General features: G+C 38.5%; 1 protein-coding gene and 1 long non-coding RNA gene across 2 annotated transcripts in view; one reads left to right on the forward strand and one right to left on the reverse strand.

The window, feature by feature from the left end:
* The window catches only part of LOC121378200 (solute carrier family 15 member 4-like), a 136,728-nt gene that overhangs the window by 84,525 nt on the left and 33,809 nt on the right, over positions 1-18,394 (forward strand). The window lies entirely within an intron of this gene.
* LOC121378201 lies at positions 7-7,258 on the reverse strand. Its single transcript, XR_005958681.1, has 5 exons — positions 6,491-7,258; positions 4,399-4,577; positions 3,244-3,416; positions 1,153-1,331; positions 7-170 (listed from the first exon to the last, which is right to left on the reverse strand). It is a non-coding gene; the product is annotated as an uncharacterized LOC121378201 (long non-coding RNA).

Below are 18,394 nucleotides of genomic sequence, written 5' to 3' on the forward strand. Positions count from 1 at the left end.
GTATGACGAAGTGGAGAAAACTGAAGTAAGATCCAGGGGGCGGAGGGCAGCTCAGCCAAATGTGACAGTTCAGGTTGGGCTCACAAAAATGCCCATAGGTGCCGAAAACTTCCGTCTATTGTGTTTGTGCATGAATATCCCTGCACCATCAGCCAGTGGATGCCAAAGAACTGCAAACAAAGTTTGTAAAAACATAGTAACATCAAACACTGCAGACATGAAAGCCAGGAGAGAGACACTAAGGGACATAAACAAATTAAGGGGCTCCAAACCTAACACTGTCAACCTACAATGCAATGGCATGTACAACAATCCACTGTACTCAGGGGTTGGTAAAACACCTTATCAACCTGCGACCCAGGTCGTGTATACAGCAGTCGAACACAACACACACAAAAAGCAGGTGTTAGCAATTTCTACCAAAAACAAATTATGCTCTAAACATCACAACATTAGTACTTCTGAAACATGCCTGCAAGACCCAACATGCTCTCGTAACATCCCCATGTCAATGTCTATTGGAGATGAGACAAAATGGGCTAAGGACTGTTTGGCACAATTAAAAAATGATTCTCTCGAAGTACAATACATGACAACGGACCCAGATGCCAAGGGATTTAAAGGAGCTCTCGAGATGTACAACGAAAACAATAGCGAGATAAAACCCCAAATGTTACTAGACACCCGACATCTGTCCGAAAATCACAGAAAATATGTAAAAAATTCTAAATTTGTCGAAAACATGATGCCAGGATGGACAGTGTCTAATAGAAAGAAAATGCAAATAAGATTCTCCAATGACATTGCCATGAGGTGCCAAGCAGAGTTTGAACAAGCTTACAAACAACATGCTGGAAACACTAAAAAAAATTATGCATGCATTAAGGTACATTAGCGATGCCATCGCAGCCTGTTATCAAGGCGTACACAACAAATGTAAGAGACACTCATTTGTTTGCAAAAAGAAAAACTGGCTCGCAAAGAGTAGCTTTCTAAATTCTGATTTCAAAATTCCCAAATACATACAAAACAACAAAAACCTTAGGAAGTGCATTGATTATCGTCTCGGCCCAAAAATGTTGCACCTTACAAAATTTAACACAAACACACAAAAATGTGAAGCTGTGAACAAATGCATTCGAAAATCTTTACCCAGACACACCACCTTCAGCAGGAATTTCGCAGCTAGGGCCCACAGTGCAGTCCATACCATTAACAATGGGCCTGCAGAATCTTTACTCTTACTTTCAAAAGACATGGGCTGTACGTTTTCTGCCGGCAGTAAAGTTGTTGCAGATCTCTCTAAAGTTGAAACACTGCGAACTCAGCAACTGAATAGAAAGAAAAAAAACACGTACAAAATTAAACGATGTGAAAAGAGAAAGGCCCTCTATGAAATGTATGAAAGACACCAAAACGATGAACTGTATGAAAAAAATAGCCTTATGCGAAATCTAGTTCCGAAAACCGCACAAAATAGTACGAAAACAAAATGTAATAATAAAAAATAAAATAAATAATGTACAATCTTACATGTACATACAATGGAAATAGTATAATTTAGTATTTCACAGAAGACAGTGTGGCCTGTGCCCTTTGTGACCCCCCCCCCCCCCCCCCCCCTGGTCTTTACAATGTAAACAACAAAATGTGAAATTCCTGTATACTGCTACCACACACTTTCAGAAAGTGTCCAGTGGGCTACATTTGAGAAGGACAGCCTTACATGTCCTAAAATATACAAACAAATAATTGATCAGAATTGTTTTAAATGCAGGGTGACAGTTTGAAATGTATATAGGACAATATTTGTAAATAAAAATTAAACATGTGATATATAACACATCTTGCCTTTTTTTGTTTTATTTATAATGAGTACAATTGATCACACTCATCTCAATTTAGTTGTGTGTACTGTGTATCACTTACATGTTAGAACAAGCATACTGAATGCACTACATTACCTCCTAACACAGAACAGAGTCGAATTTACTCTCGTAACCCAGAAATGAGAAAAATCAGCAAAAATGGATCAAATTAACCTATATTAATCAAACATTTAATCCAGTGTCAAACATCACTTCTCTTGTGCTGACTCGTACAAGACCAAGTACTGCTGGAATGCACACTAAATTGAGAAACAATGTCTGTTTCAAACATGCCTGGCAGATTGTTGTCATCAGCAGGATAAGTTTGAAAACACTGAACCAGTAATGGCTGCCCCTGTCCACATTAATTATAATCACTAGTAATTAGGTCAGCTGCTCTAAGTTTATCAGTTGTGAGCAGGTAACCCCAGTCATTTCACTAAGAGTACTTGATTGAAAACAACTGCATCCATATTGTCTTAAAATTAAAGTAATTTAAAAATGCCGCCACTTACTACGAAAGGAAAATGTGGTTTCAAAAAGGGATATCTCCCAAACAACAAACACAGAACTTGTAGGAAACTAACAAAACCTAATGCTAAAAGTAGCAGGACAGTCAGACTGTGCAAATCAATGACTGAAAAGGTTATCAACTGTCATGCCCATGGAGTACAAGTGAGTGAAATGTCGACTGGTGAGCCGTATCGGCTTCTACGTTCCGTACCAGACCCACCAACTGAATTGGAAAAAAATTCAAAGAAAGTACCCGGCTCAAGGTAACTGATTTCATGCCTTAGAGCAGACACACTGCAAAATTTGACATACCTGATATAATAGTACTTATTTACATTCTATGGGTGAAAATTGCTAAAAAATTAACAAAATGATGGGGAAATTTATACCGAAATGTAACATTTTGCCCAAGAAATTATTTGTAAGGCCTGTCACATGCAGTTTGTTTCTTTGTGACAACTACACTTTCTCTGTAACCATAAACAAACACGCAACAAGTGTCACTCAAATATTTGTCACTGAAGTCAGATTACAGTAACATGCTACTAATCTAGCAAGTGGCCAAAGGGAGATAATCTAGTTTGACAATGCAATGTATATTAAAATACATTTAGCACTGCAGGAAAAAAAAGCTATTTTTTTAATTTTTTATATTTAACAGACCTGAAGCAAACACCTACAGAGTACTGCATATGGGGAGGTTGGAGGAGCTTATTAACACCAGTCAGGTCAAACATGCCGACTCGTCCCCTAATTGCTGCGGTGTGTTTCGCTTCGACTTTGATAGGGAAGAACGGAGGGGCATCTGTACACGGTTGAATGTTTTCTGTGAGAAATGCAGTTACCTCTCCAATACATTTACCTTGTATGACGAAGTGGAGAAAACTGAAGTAAGATCCAGGGGGCGGAGGGCAGCTCAGCCAAATGTGACAGTTCAGGTTGGGCTCACAAAAATGCCCATAGGTGCCGAAAACTTCCGTCTATTGTGTTTGTGCATGAATATCCCTGCACCATCAGCCAGTGGATGCCAAAGAACTGCAAACAAAGTTTGTAAAAACATAGTAACATCAAACACTGCAGACATGAAAGCCAGGAGAGAGACACTAAGGGACATAAACAAATTAAGGGGCTCCAAACCTAACACTGTCAACCTACAATGCAATGGCATGTACAACAATCCACTGTACTCAGGGGTTGGTAAAACACCTTATCAACCTGCGACCCAGGTCGTGTATACAGCAGTCGAACACAACACACACAAAAAGCAGGTGTTAGCAATTTCTACCAAAAACAAATTATGCTCTAAACATCACAACATTAGTACTTCTGAAACATGCCTGCAAGACCCAACATGCTCTCGTAACATCCCCATGTCAATGTCTATTGGAGATGAGACAAAATGGGCTAAGGACTGTTTGGCACAATTAAAAAATGATTCTCTCGAAGTACAATACATGACAACGGACCCAGATGCCAAGGGATTTAAAGGAGCTCTCGAGATGTACAACGAAAACAATAGCGAGATAAAACCCCAAATGTTACTAGACACCCGACATCTGTCCGAAAATCACAGAAAATATGTAAAAAATTCTAAATTTGTCGAAAACATGATGCCAGGATGGACAGTGTCTAATAGAAAGAAAATGCAAATAAGATTCTCCAATGACATTGCCATGAGGTGCCAAGCAGAGTTTGAACAAGCTTACAAACAACATGCTGGAAACACTAAAAAAAATTATGCATGCATTAAGGTACATTAGCGATGCCATCGCAGCCTGTTATCAAGGCGTACACAACAAATGTAAGAGACACTCATTTGTTTGCAAAAAGAAAAACTGGCTCGCAAAGAGTAGCTTTCTAAATTCTGATTTCAAAATTCCCAAATACATACAAAACAACAAAAACCTTAGGAAGTGCATTGATTATCGTCTCGGCCCAAAAATGTTGCACCTTACAAAATTTAACACAAACACACAAAAATGTGAAGCTGTGAACAAATGCATTCGAAAATCTTTACCCAGACACACCACCTTCAGCAGGAATTTCGCAGCTAGGGCCCACAGTGCAGTCCATACCATTAACAATGGGCCTGCAGAATCTTTACTCTTACTTTCAAAAGACATGGGCTGTACGTTTTCTGCCGGCAGTAAAGTTGTTGCAGATCTCTCTAAAGTTGAAACACTGCGAACTCAGCAACTGAATAGAAAGAAAAAAAACACGTACAAAATTAAACGATGTGAAAAGAGAAAGGCCCTCTATGAAATGTATGAAAGACACCAAAACGATGAACTGTATGAAAAAAATAGCCTTATGCGAAATCTAGTTCCGAAAACCGCACAAAATAGTACGAAAACAAAATGTAATAATAAAAAATAAAATAAATAATGTACAATCTTACATGTACATACAATGGAAATAGTATAATTTAGTATTTCACAGAAGACAGTGTGGCCTGTGCCCTTTGTGACACCCCCCCCCCCCCCCCCCCCTGGTCTTTACAATGTAAACAACAAAATGTGAAATTCCTGTATACTGCTACCACACACTTTCAGAAAGTGTCCAGTGGGCTACATTTGAGAAGGACAGCCTTACATGTCCTAAAATATACAAACAAATAATTGATCAGAATTGTTTTAAATGCAGGGTGACAGTTTGAAATGTATATAGGACAATATTTGTAAATAAAAATTAAACATGTGATATATAACACATCTTGCCTTTTTTTGTTTTATTTATAATGAGTACAATTGATCACACTCATCTCAATTTAGTTGTGTGTACTGTGTATCACTTACATGTTAGAACAAGCATACTGAATGCACTACATTACCTCCTAACACAGAACAGAGTCGAATTTACTCTCGTAACCCAGAAATGAGAAAAATCAGCAAAAATGGATCAAATTAACCTATATTAATCAAACATTTAATCCAGTGTCAAACATCACTTCTCTTGTGCTGACTCGTACAAGACCAAGTACTGCTGGAATGCACACTAAATTGAGAAACAATGTCTGTTTCAAACATGCCTGGCAGATTGTTGTCATCAGCAGGATAAGTTTGAAAACACTGAACCAGTAATGGCTGCCCCTGTCCACATTAATTATAATCACTAGTAATTAGGTCAGCTGCTCTAAGTTTATCAGTTGTGAGCAGGTAACCCCAGTCATTTCACTAAGAGTACTTGATTGAAAACAACTGCATCCATATTGTCTTAAAATTAAAGTAATTTAAAAATGCCGCCACTTACTACGAAAGGAAAATGTGGTTTCAAAAAGGGATATCTCCCAAACAACAAACACAGAACTTGTAGGAAACTAACAAAACCTAATGCTAAAAGTAGCAGGAAAGTCAGACTGTGCAAATCAATGACTGAAAAGGTTATCAACTGTCATGCCCATGGAGTACAAGTGAGTGAAATGTCGACTGGTGAGCCGTATCGGCTTCTACGTTCCGTACCAGACCCACCAACTGAATTGGAAAAAAATTCAAAGAAAGTACCCGGCTCAAGGTAACTGATTTCATGCCTTAGAGCAGACACACTGCAAAATTTGACATACCTGATATAATAGTACTTATTTACATTCTATGGGTGAAAATTGCTAAAAAATTAACAAAATGATGGGGAAATTTATACCGAAATGTAACATTTTGCCCAAGAAATTATTTGTAAGGCCTGTCACATGCAGTTTGTTTCTTTGTGACAACTACACTTTCTCTGTAACCATAAACAAACACGCAACAAGTGTCACTCAAATATTTGTCACTGAAGTCAGATTACAGTAACATGCTACTAATCTAGCAAGTGGCCAAAGGGAGATAATCTAGTTTGACAATGCAATGTATATTAAAATACATTTAGCACTGCAGGAAAAAAAAGCTATTTTTTTAATTTTTTATATTTAACAGACCTGAAGCAAACACCTACAGAGTACTGCATATGGGGAGGTTGGAGGAGCTTATTAACACCAGTCAGGTCAAACATGCCGACTCGTCCCCTAATTGCTGCGGTGTGTTTCGCTTCGACTTTGATAGGGAAGAACGGAGGGGCATCTGTACACGGTTGAATGTTTTCTGTGAGAAATGCAGTTACCTCTCCAATACATTTACCTTGTATGACGAAGTGGAGAAAACTGAAGTAAGATCCAGGGGGCGGAGGGCAGCTCAGCCAAATGTGACAGTTCAGGTTGGGCTCACAAAAATGCCCATAGGTGCCGAAAACTTCCGTCTATTGTGTTTGTGCATGAATATCCCTGCACCATCAGCCAGTGGATGCCAAAGAACTGCAAACAAAGTTTGTAAAAACATAGTAACATCAAACACTGCAGACATGAAAGCCAGGAGAGAGACACTAAGGGACATAAACAAATTAAGGGGCTCCAAACCTAACACTGTCAACCTACAATGCAATGGCATGTACAACAATCCACTGTACTCAGGGGTTGGTAAAACACCTTATCAACCTGCGACCCAGGTCGTGTATACAGCAGTCGAACACAACACACACAAAAAGCAGGTGTTAGCAATTTCTACCAAAAACAAATTATGCTCTAAACATCACAACATTAGTACTTCTGAAACATGCCTGCAAGACCCAACATGCTCTCGTAACATCCCCATGTCAATGTCTATTGGAGATGAGACAAAATGGGCTAAGGACTGTTTGGCACAATTAAAAAATGATTCTCTCGAAGTACAATACATGACAACGGACCCAGATGCCAAGGGATTTAAAGGAGCTCTGGAGATGTACAACAAAAACAATAGCGAGATAAAACCCCAAATGTTACTAGACACCCGACATCTGTCCGAAAATCACAGAAAATATGTAAAAAATTCTAAATTTGTCGAAAACATGATGCCAGGATGGACAGTGTCTAACAGAAAGAAAATGCAAATAAGATTCTCCAATGACATTGCCATGAGGTGCCAAGCAGAGTTTCCTTCACAACCGCTGTCCCGCACAAAAATTGACAAGCTTATTTTTATTACATCCCACCTATCTTTCAAGCATCACAGTATGTGGTACACTAACACTGGTTCAAATCAAATCATAGCAAGTTTTTGGTCACATAAGACAACACTTTATTACAACAAGTCCTGTCACATATGTCACCAATGGCATTCGAGGAACCATGAAGTGCTGTATCAAAAGTCGGGTGCACCTCGAACTCTGACCTGGACGAGATGCTATTTACAATCCAGTTTAAAATTGTTTAGAGCAATATCTGTCTCAAATAATAAAGAAAAACTAGTGTTTGTAGACAAAGCAATAAGCTATTCCACAATGAGGAAAGCCATGTTGGAAAAATTTAGAATGATAGTGTCAGATATAACCAAATATGGCTTGCATTCTCTTAGAGCAGGGGGCGTGTCGGCAGCTGCTAATGCAGGGGTAAATGACAGGTGTTTAAAACGTGATGGGCGTTGGACAACAGACATCGCTAAAGATGGATATATCAAAGATAACAAATGTGCCAGATTAAAAGTATCACAACAATTGGGAATCTAACTAACTACCCTTTACTTGATACAATTCTAATGTACGCGTTGTTAATTAGCTGCTGAATAAACGCTGGTCTACTTGATACAATTCTAATGTACGCGTTGTTAATTAGCTGCTGAATAAACGCTGGTCTACTTGATACAATTCTAATGTACGCGTTGTTAATTAGCTGCTGAATAAAGTGGTGATTAAACATGATAATTCTGGCGGCACTTAGTGAAGCTAGAATTAAATGTTTACACTTTAAGGTAACGGTATCGGTGGGTGATGAGAGATAACTGCAGACAAAGGGAGAGCTGGCAGTTATAGTGCTCGGACGTCTGGGATGTGATCATTATAAGAACAGCGTTCAGCACAGCAACTCAGCTAACCAAATTGTATTGCTTGTAACATAATACTTAAGGTGATAATATATATATATATATATATATATATATATATATATATATATATACATGTGTGTGTGTGTGTATATGTATGTATATATATATATATATATATATATATATATATATATGTGTGTGTGTGTGTGTGTGTGTGTGTGTGTGTGTGACCTTCCTACGCCCGTGTACTTAACAACCAGTACTCAACTGGTATTTGGCAACCAGTACTTGACAACCAGTACTCAACTAGTATTTGGCAACCAGTACCTGACAACCAGTACTCAACTAGTACTTGACTGCTAGTACTCAACCAATACTCAACTAGTAATTGACAACCAGTACTTGACAACCAGTACTCAACTAGTATTTGGCAACCAGTACCTGACAACCAGTACTCAACCAGTACCTGATAACCAGTACTCATCTAGTACTTGACAACCAGTACTCAACCAGTACCTGACAACCAGTAATTAACAGCCAGTACTCAACTAGTACTTGACAGCCAGTACTCAACCAATACTTGACAATTAGTACTGAGCTAGTATTTGATGTATTGTCCAGTAAAGAATCTCGGGAGTGGCTGTCCTATTAGTATGTATTGTCCAGTAAATGATCTCAGGAGTGGCTGTCCTATTAGTATGTATTGTCCAGTAAATGATCTCGGGAATAGCTGTCCTCCTATTAGTATGTATTGTCCAGTAAATGCTCTTGGGAATGGCTGTCCTATTAGTATGTATTGTCCAGTAAATAATCTCCTCAGGAATGACTGTCCTCCTATTAGTATGTATTGTCCAGTAAATGATCTCGGGGGTGGTTGTCGTATTAGTGTGTATTGTTCAGTAAATGCTCTCGGGAATGGCTGTCCTATTAGTATGTATTGTCCAGTAAATGATCTCGGGAGTGGCTGTCCTCCTATTATTTTATGCAGAAAAATGTATTTGATATGTAATTACAATCGTTAAAAAAGTCTCTTTTAGTCGATAACATTATAAAAATTCCAGCAAACGTAGGAATGTCCCTTTAAATATATAGTTTTGTTTAGAATATCAGTGTCTGTATATTCAATGTGTTTCTGGTCGTCTTAATATTTGTAAGAAGCCCAAACTAGATTTTGTCTTCAAATAATTTCGTACGTACGAAAATATGTTTTTAGGAAATAAAATGAAATTTCACCTAGTACAAATATTAGAACCATCAGAATCACGTTTAATATGCAGCCACTAATATTTTATGCAGAACAATATATTTGATATGTAATTACAATCGTTAAAAAATCTGTTATTCGATAACATCTTAAACATTGCAGCAAACTCAGGAATGTCCCTTTAAACAAACACTCTTGCTTTTATAAAATTCCAGATCTAAAAAAAGAAAGAAAGAAAGAAAGAAAAAAACTCCACCCCACAAAAAACACACGATGTATTGGACAGCGAGACACTTTGGAGCCACACACAGAGAAGTCAGTCAAACGGAAGACTGGACTCTCTATCCTATGATGTAACCACGATGATGCGAATTACTGCTCGGTGAACACTTAACTCGACAAATGTTCTCTCATATTGTAAACAGTCCTTCACTCAACCACTATCGGTGATCTCATGGTTACGCCACATAATGAAGAATGGTGGGTTTTGGGATCGCATCCCAGCACCGGCTTCAGCCAGTGCCCCACGACTAGTACATCAATTGTGACAGCTGTATTACAGATTCAGCGGCCCGTTGTTGATGCTGTGTACTGCGCTGTGAGCTCTGCCGGCAAAAGTTCTAGAGAATGTTGTGTGTCTCGGTAAAGAATGTCTTAGGCATCTGTTTACGGCCTCACACTTCTGTGTATTCGTGTTAAATTTGATGTGTTGCAGTATCTTTGGGCCTAGGCGGTAGTCGACACATGCTCTTAAAGTGTTGGTGTTGTCTTCTGTAGTGTCTATTTGAAAGTTATTATTTAGGAAACAACTCTTAGAGATCCAGTTGTGTATAATATTTCTACAGACATGTGAGTATCTTTTACACTTGTCGTGTAAGCCCTGGTAGCAGGACACAATGGCCTCGCGAGTGTAGGATATTGCACGCATGAATTTAGAAATATTTCCCGCATGCATTTTAAAGGCTTGATCATATTCAGCCTGACATCTCATGGCAATGTCATTGGAAAACCTAGATTGTAATTTAACTCTCTCTGTTTTTGTTCTACCTGGCATCATTGTTTCTACTGATTTAGAATTTTTGACAAATGTTCTTTGGTTTTCAGAAAGATGCCTGGTGTCGAGAAGAAAATGCGGTTCGGTTTTGGTGACATTTTTCTGATACAGTTCAGTGGCAGCTTTGAAACCCTTTGTGTCCGGATCTGTCGTCAGGTATTGTACTTCTAAATTGTTCTCACTTTTAATTTGTAGTAAACAATCTCTAGCCCATTCCTTTTCATTTCCTATCGACATTGCCATGGGAATGTCACACGAACATGACATATTTTCCGCACATTTTTGCGAATCATTTATACTGTGCCGTTTGAACATAATTTATTTTTGTGGAAATTGCTATAACCTTTTTGTCTTTTGTAGTGTGTTCTACAGCAGTATATACCACTTGCGTGGCAGGTTGGAACGGGGTTTTGCCTATGCCAGAATACAGGGCATTGTTATACAAGTGTAAAAGATACTCACATGTCTGTAGAAATATTATACACAACTGGATCTCTAAGAGTTGTTTTCCTAAAATAATAACTTTCAAATAGACACGACAGAAAACTAGACAACCCAACACTTTAAGAGCAGGTGTTCGACTACCGCCTAGGCCCAAAGATGACTGCAACACATCAAATTAACACGACTACACAGAAGTGTGAGGCCGTACACAGATGCCTAAGCCATTTCTGTACCGAGACACACAAAATTCTCTAGAACTTTTGACGGCAGAGCTCACAGCGCAGTAAACAGACATCAACAACGGGCCCGCTGAATCTGGTTAATACAGCTGTCCACAATTGAATTGTACTAGTCGTGGGGCAACTGGTCTTGAAGACGGTGCTGGGATGCCGAATCCAAAAAAACCCACCATTCTTCATTATGTGGCGTAACCATGAGATCACCGATAGTGGTTGAGTGAAGGACTGTTTACAATATGAGAGAACATTTGTCGAGTTTAAGTGTTCACCGAGCCAGTAATTCGCATCATCGTGGTTTCATCATAGGATAGAGAGTCCAGTCTTCCGTTTGACTGACTTCTCTGTGTGTGGGCTCCAAGGGTTCTCGCTGTCCAATACAATCGTGTGTTTTTCTGTGGGTGGAGTTTTTTTTCTTTCTTTTCTCTCTTTTTTAGATCTGGAATTTTATAAAAGCAAGAGTGTTTGTTTTAAAGGGACATTCATGAGTTTGCTGCAATGTTTAAGATGTTATCGGAAAATAACAGATTTTTACACGATTGTAATTATATATCAAATATATTGTTCTGCATAAAATATTAGTGGCTGCATATTTAAACGTGATTCTGATGGTTTTCAATATTTGTACTAGGGAAATTTCATTTTATTTCCTAAAAACTATTTTCGTAACGTACGAAATTAATTGAAGACAAAATTCTAGTTTGGGCTTCTTACAACTATTAAGACGACCAGAAACACATTGAATATACAGACACTGATATTCTAAACAAAACATATATTTAAGGGGACATTCCTACGTTTGCTGGAATTTTTATAATGTTATCGACCTAAAAGAGACTTTTTAAACAGCACTAGTAATTACATATCAAAATACATTTTTCTGCATTAAAATAATAGGAGGACAGCCACTCCCGAGATCATTTACTGGAACAATAAATACTAATAGGACAGCCATTCCCGAGAGGAATTAAACTGAACAATACCCACTTATACCGACAAACACCCCCGAGATCATTACTGGACAATACATACTAATAGGAGGACAGTCATTCCTGAGTTAGATTATTTACTGGACAATAACATACTAATAGGACAGCCATTCCCAAGAGCCATGTACTGGACAAATACATACTAATAGGAGGACAGCTATTCCCAGAGATCATTTACTGGACAATACATCAATAGGGGGACAGCCACTCCTGAGATCATTTACTGGACAAGACATATACTAGGACAGCCACTCCGAGATTGTCTACTGGACAAATACATCAAATACTAGCTCAGTACTAACTGTCAAGTATTGGTTGAGTACTGGCTGTCAACGTACTAGTTGGAGGAATGGGCTGTTAATTACTGGTTGTCAGGTACTGGTTGAGTAATGGTTGTCAAGTACTAGATGAGTACTGTTCGGAGGTAACGGTCTGGTCATGGGCAACTGGTTGAGTAAGGGTTGTGTTGGGTTACTTGGTTGCCAAATACTAGTTTTGGGTACTGCTGTTGTCCAGTACTGGTTGTCAATAATGGTGAGGTATTGGTTGAGTACTAGCAGTCAAGTAATAGTTGAGTTACTGGGGTCAGGTACTGGTGGACAAATACTAGTTGAGTTACCTGGTGGTCAAGTACTGGTTGCCAAATACCAGTTGAGGGTGAATGGTTGTTAAAGTACACGGGGCGTAGGAAGGTCACCACACACACACAACACACCACACAACACACACAAATATAGTATAATATATATATATATATATATATATAAAGACATTGACAGGTGTTTAAAACGTGATGGGCGTTGGACAACAGACATCGCTAAAGATGGATATATCAAAGATAACAAATGTGCCAGATTAAAAGTATCACAACAATTGGGAATCTAACTAACTACCCTTTACTTGATACAATTCTAATGTACGCGTTGTTAATTAGCTGCTGAATAAACGCTGGTCTACTTGATACAATTCTAATGTACGCGTTGTTAATTAGCTGCTGAATAAACGCTGGTCTACTTGATACAATTCTAATGTACGCGTTGTTAATTAGCTGCTGAATAAAGTGGTGATTAAACATGATAATTCTGGCGGCACTTAGTGAAGCTAGAATTAAATGTTTACACTTTAAGGTAACGGTATCGGTGGGTGATGAGAGATAACTGCAGACAAAGGGAGAGCTGGCAGTTATAGTGCTCGGACGTCTGGGATGTGATCATTATAAGAACAGCGTTCAGCACAGCAACTCAGCTAACCAAATTGTATTGCTTGTAACATAATACTTAAGGTGAATATATATATATATATATATATATATATATATATATATATATATATATATACATGTGTGTGTGTGTGTATATGTATGTATATATATATATATATATATATATATATATATATATGTGTGTGTGTGTGTGTGTGTGTGTGTGTGTGTGTGACCTTCCTACGCCCGTGTACTTAACAACCAGTACTCAACTGGTATTTGGCAACCAGTACTTGACAACCAGTACTCAACTAGTATTTGGCAACCAGTACCTGACAACCAGTACTCAACTAGTACTTGACTGCTAGTACTCAACCAATACTCAACTAGTAATTGACAACCAGTACTTGACAACCAGTACTCAACTAGTATTTGGCAACCAGTACCTGACAACCAGTACTCAACCAGTACCTGATAACCAGTACTCATCTAGTACTTGACAACCAGTACTCAACCAGTACCTGACAACCAGTAATTAACAGCCAGTACTCAACTAGTACTTGACAGCCAGTACTCAACCAATACTTGACAATTAGTACTGAGCTAGTATTTGATGTATTGTCCAGTAAAGAATCTCGGGAGTGGCTGTCCTATTAGTATGTATTGTCCAGTAAATGATCTCAGGAGTGGCTGTCCTATTAGTATGTATTGTCCAGTAAATGATCTCGGGAATAGCTGTCCTCCTATTAGTATGTATTGTCCAGTAAATGCTCTTGGGAATGGCTGTCCTATTAGTATGTATTGTCCAGTAAATAATCTCCTCAGGAATGACTGTCCTCCTATTAGTATGTATTGTCCAGTAAATGATCTCGGGGGTGGTTGTCGTATTAGTGTGTATTGTTCAGTAAATGCTCTCGGGAATGGCTGTCCTATTAGTATGTATTGTCCAGTAAATGATCTCGGGAGTGGCTGTCCTCCTATTATTTTATGCAGAAAAATGTATTTGATATGTAATTACAATCGTTAAAAAAGTCTCTTTTAGTCGATAACATTATAAAAATTCCAGCAAACGTAGGAATGTCCCTTTAAATATATAGTTTTGTTTAGAATATCAGTGTCTGTATATTCAATGTGTTTCTGGTCGTCTTAATATTTGTAAGAAGCCCAAACTAGATTTTGTCTTCAAATAATTTCGTACGTACGAAAATATGTTTTTAGGAAATAAAATGAAATTTCACCTAGTACAAATATTAGAACCATCAGAATCACGTTTAATATGCAGCCACTAATATTTTATGCAGAACAATATATTTGATATGTAATTACAATCGTTAAAAAATCTGTTATTCGATAACATCTTAAACATTGCAGCAAACTCAGGAATGTCCCTTTAAACAAACACTCTTGCTTTTATAAAATTCCAGATCTAAAAAAAAGAAAGAAAGAAAGAAAAAAAACTCCACCCCACAAAAAACACACGATGTATTGGACAGCGAGACACTTTGGAGCCACACACAGAGAAGTCAGTCAAACGGAAGACTGGACTCTCTATCCTATGATGTAACCACGATGATGCGAATTACTGCTCGGTGAACACTTAACTCGACAAATGTTCTCTCATATTGTAAACAGTCCTTCACTCAACCACTATCGGTGATCTCATGGTTACGCCACATAATGAAGAATGGTGGGTTTTGGGATCGCATCCCAGCACCGGCTTCAGCCAGTGCCCCACGACTAGTACATCAATTGTGACAGCTGTATTACAGATTCAGCGGGCCCGTTGTTGATGCTGTGTACTGCGCTGTGAGCTCTGCCGGCAAAAGTTCTAGAGAATGTTGTGTGTCTCGGTAAAGAATGTCTTAGGCATCTGTTTACGGCCTCACACTTCTGTGTATTCGTGTTAAATTTGATGTGTTGCAGTATCTTTGGGCCTAGGCGGTAGTCGACACATGCTCTTAAAGTGTTGGTGTTGTCTTCTGTAGTGTCTATTTGAAAGTTATTATTTAGGAAACAACTCTTAGAGATCCAGTTGTGTATAATATTTCTACAGACATGTGAGTATCTTTTACACTTGTCGTGTAAGCCCTGGTAGCAGGACACAATGGCCTCGCGAGTGTAGGATATTGCACGCATGAATTTAGAAATATTTCCCGCATGCATTTTAAAGGCTTGATCATATTCAGCCTGACATCTCATGGCAATGTCATTGGAAAACCTAGATTGTAATTTAACTCTCTCTGTTTTTGTTCTACCTGGCATCATTGTTTCTACTGATTTAGAATTTTTGACAAATGTTCTTTGGTTTTCAGAAAGATGCCTGGTGTCGAGAAGAAAATGCGGTTCGGTTTTGGTGACATTTTTCTGATACAGTTCAGTGGCAGCTTTGAAACCCTTTGTGTCCGGATCTGTCGTCAGGTATTGTACTTCTAAATTGTTCTCACTTTTAATTTGTAGTAAACAATCTCTAGCCCATTCCTTTTCATTTCCTATCGACATTGCCATGGGAATGTCACACGAACATGACATATTTTCCGCACATTTTTGCGAATCATTTATACTGTGCCGTTTGAACATAATTTATTTTTTGTGGAAATTGCTATAACCTTTTTGTCTTTTGTAGTGTGTTCTACAGCAGTATATACCACTTGCGTGGCAGGTTGGAACGGGGTTTTGCCTATGCCAGAATACAGGGCATTGTTATACATGCCGTCACATTGAATGTTGATAATGTTGAATTGTTTACCCCTGACTGTGTTAATTACTTTAAGTTCCTCCCGTTTGGCATACAAGTCTTCTTGATTTACTTGTGTGATTGTGTCAGCTACTTTATTGCTATTTTTCTGACAGCCCTTATGTGAAGGTGGTGGGATATTTAAGCAGGTACACAGCAACCGAAAATTGGTCGTACTTATTGGCATCTTTGTGAGGCCTACTTGTACTGTGACATTAGGTTGTGCTTGTCGTCTGCCCCTGCCCCTCCGTGTGTGTGTCTGTGTTTCTGTGTACAGATTAAATGTTGGTGATTTGTACATGCGTGATGTGCAGTGGACTTGCTGGCGGGTGCAGACACCTCTTTGCTCTTCTGCGGCAAAGTTGAATTCTAGTCGACCTGAATTGCAGTTGGGAACGGCACTGGCATGTTCTCTCCAAACCCTGTTCATCATGTCCTCCAGTTGCCCATGTGAATCAGCCTGTAGGAGTCTGCCTCAGGCCTGTTAATCAAAGGTACCCTCATTTAACTTCAGTGTAAGTAACCACTGTTACTGTATTCCCTACACTTTTATGCATTTATTCTCATGTAGTTTTTCATGAAGATTATCTCCCCTTACACTATAGTGTGTATTTTGTATAGTGCAACATTCCTACTCTTTGATGTTTTATCATAGTTTGATACTTGCAGATGTAAATTTCATGCAGACACTTATCCACTTAATCTGAAATTGGTAATGTTAAGCCCGAAAAACCTCAGCGATTTATACTTAGGCCAGATAACGTGGTCTGTGTAATGATTTTAGTTAACTTTTGGTGAAAATAGCCCTCAAAGGGCTTTAATATGCTACATGTATGTTCAGTGAGTGATTTTATTTTCTGTAATCAATGTGTCATGCAGTGGTAATTGTTTACCTTGCACCAGCGGGAGCCACAGAACACAGTTCCAGCTGTGTTGGGGTATTCCGCAGTCCACGCAAAAGCCGACAGGAATCCGCAGCCTGAACTTGTGTCACCTGTACACCATGAGCACTGGTGTGCAAGACCCTTTCAGTCATTGACTTTGTAAGTCTGACTGTCTCTCTCACTTTTGATGTGGTCCACCCCCTTGTGACTGGTCTTCCGTTCTTGTGGTATGAAACATGTCCTTTCTTGAAACCAAATTGTAATGATGTTTTCACTGCTGGCATTGTAATAAATGTGTAATGGTTTGCTTAAAACTATGATGATTGTCAGTCTGATTTCAGAAATTAAATGACAAACTTTGCTGGTGCATGGATAGTAATATTAAAAGAAGACAATTTATTTTCCATGTGTTAATACATGCAAACACATTTGTCAACCCCCAAATTAGCCAGATTTCGTAATGTCGACACGTTGTCACTTCATTTTTGACTCATTCTCCCTGTGTATATTGTACACTTTGCCACAATGGACATTAGTCTTTCACTGCTTCCAGTGATTAATTGGGTGCTAGTTACAGCTGCCTCATCAGTGGTTTGGTCACTAATTGGGTGCGACTTTGATGTTATGAGTATTATTTTCCTGATTTCTGTGGTTCACTCAGTACATAGCATCACCATGTAAAGTTCTTCTAGTGTGGGGTATTCTGAATAGCTCAGTTTGGAGTATGTACCCTATACAGTATACAAACCCACATGGGTGTTATATTATTCAGCTGTGCTACCTACCAGACAAGGATAAAATATGAGGTACCTCATTCCCATGTATATTTATTATGCTGTGGATCCATTTTGGTAGGTACTATTGAAGACGCTGCTCTGTAGTTCCACTTACTCTGCTGGCTGTATCATTTCATACTGGAGTACACAAGAAAATAACCTTTTTAAAAATATGTGATTGGACACCTTTTGAAATTGGAACTTTTTCAATATAGGTTGTAATGTACCAATCATGTGATTGTCAGGTCAGAGTTCGAAGTGCACCGTCAAATGTTTAAGGAGTAAACCGTAACTATGGCCGTGATTGGTGGATATATGTGACTCTGGTTATTTGTGCAAATAATATGACAAATGCCCCATCAGTTCCACATGTTTTATTACGGGAACAATTATTACACTAGTGACATTGTGTACTTGTCAGTAACTGGGGTGGGAATAAAAATTTCCACTGGCATTTTGTGCGGACCAGACGGTGGGTACTGTAAACTTCCTGTAAGTGCTTAAAACGATACGTGACGGTATAGTTTCTTCGAATAATTATCAATGGGAGGTACCACACTGTCAGTGTATATACTGACCCGGTGGTTTGAAACGTTGCTTCTGTTAGTTTTATTAAGAATTGTTACTATGGTCGTCAATAGGAATTTATTTGGTCTAATGGAA

Source organism: Gigantopelta aegis, chromosome 8, assembly GCF_016097555.1.
Source record: "Gigantopelta aegis isolate Gae_Host chromosome 8, Gae_host_genome, whole genome shotgun sequence".
NCBI classification, from domain to species: Eukaryota; Metazoa; Mollusca; class Gastropoda; order Neomphalida; family Peltospiridae; genus Gigantopelta; species Gigantopelta aegis.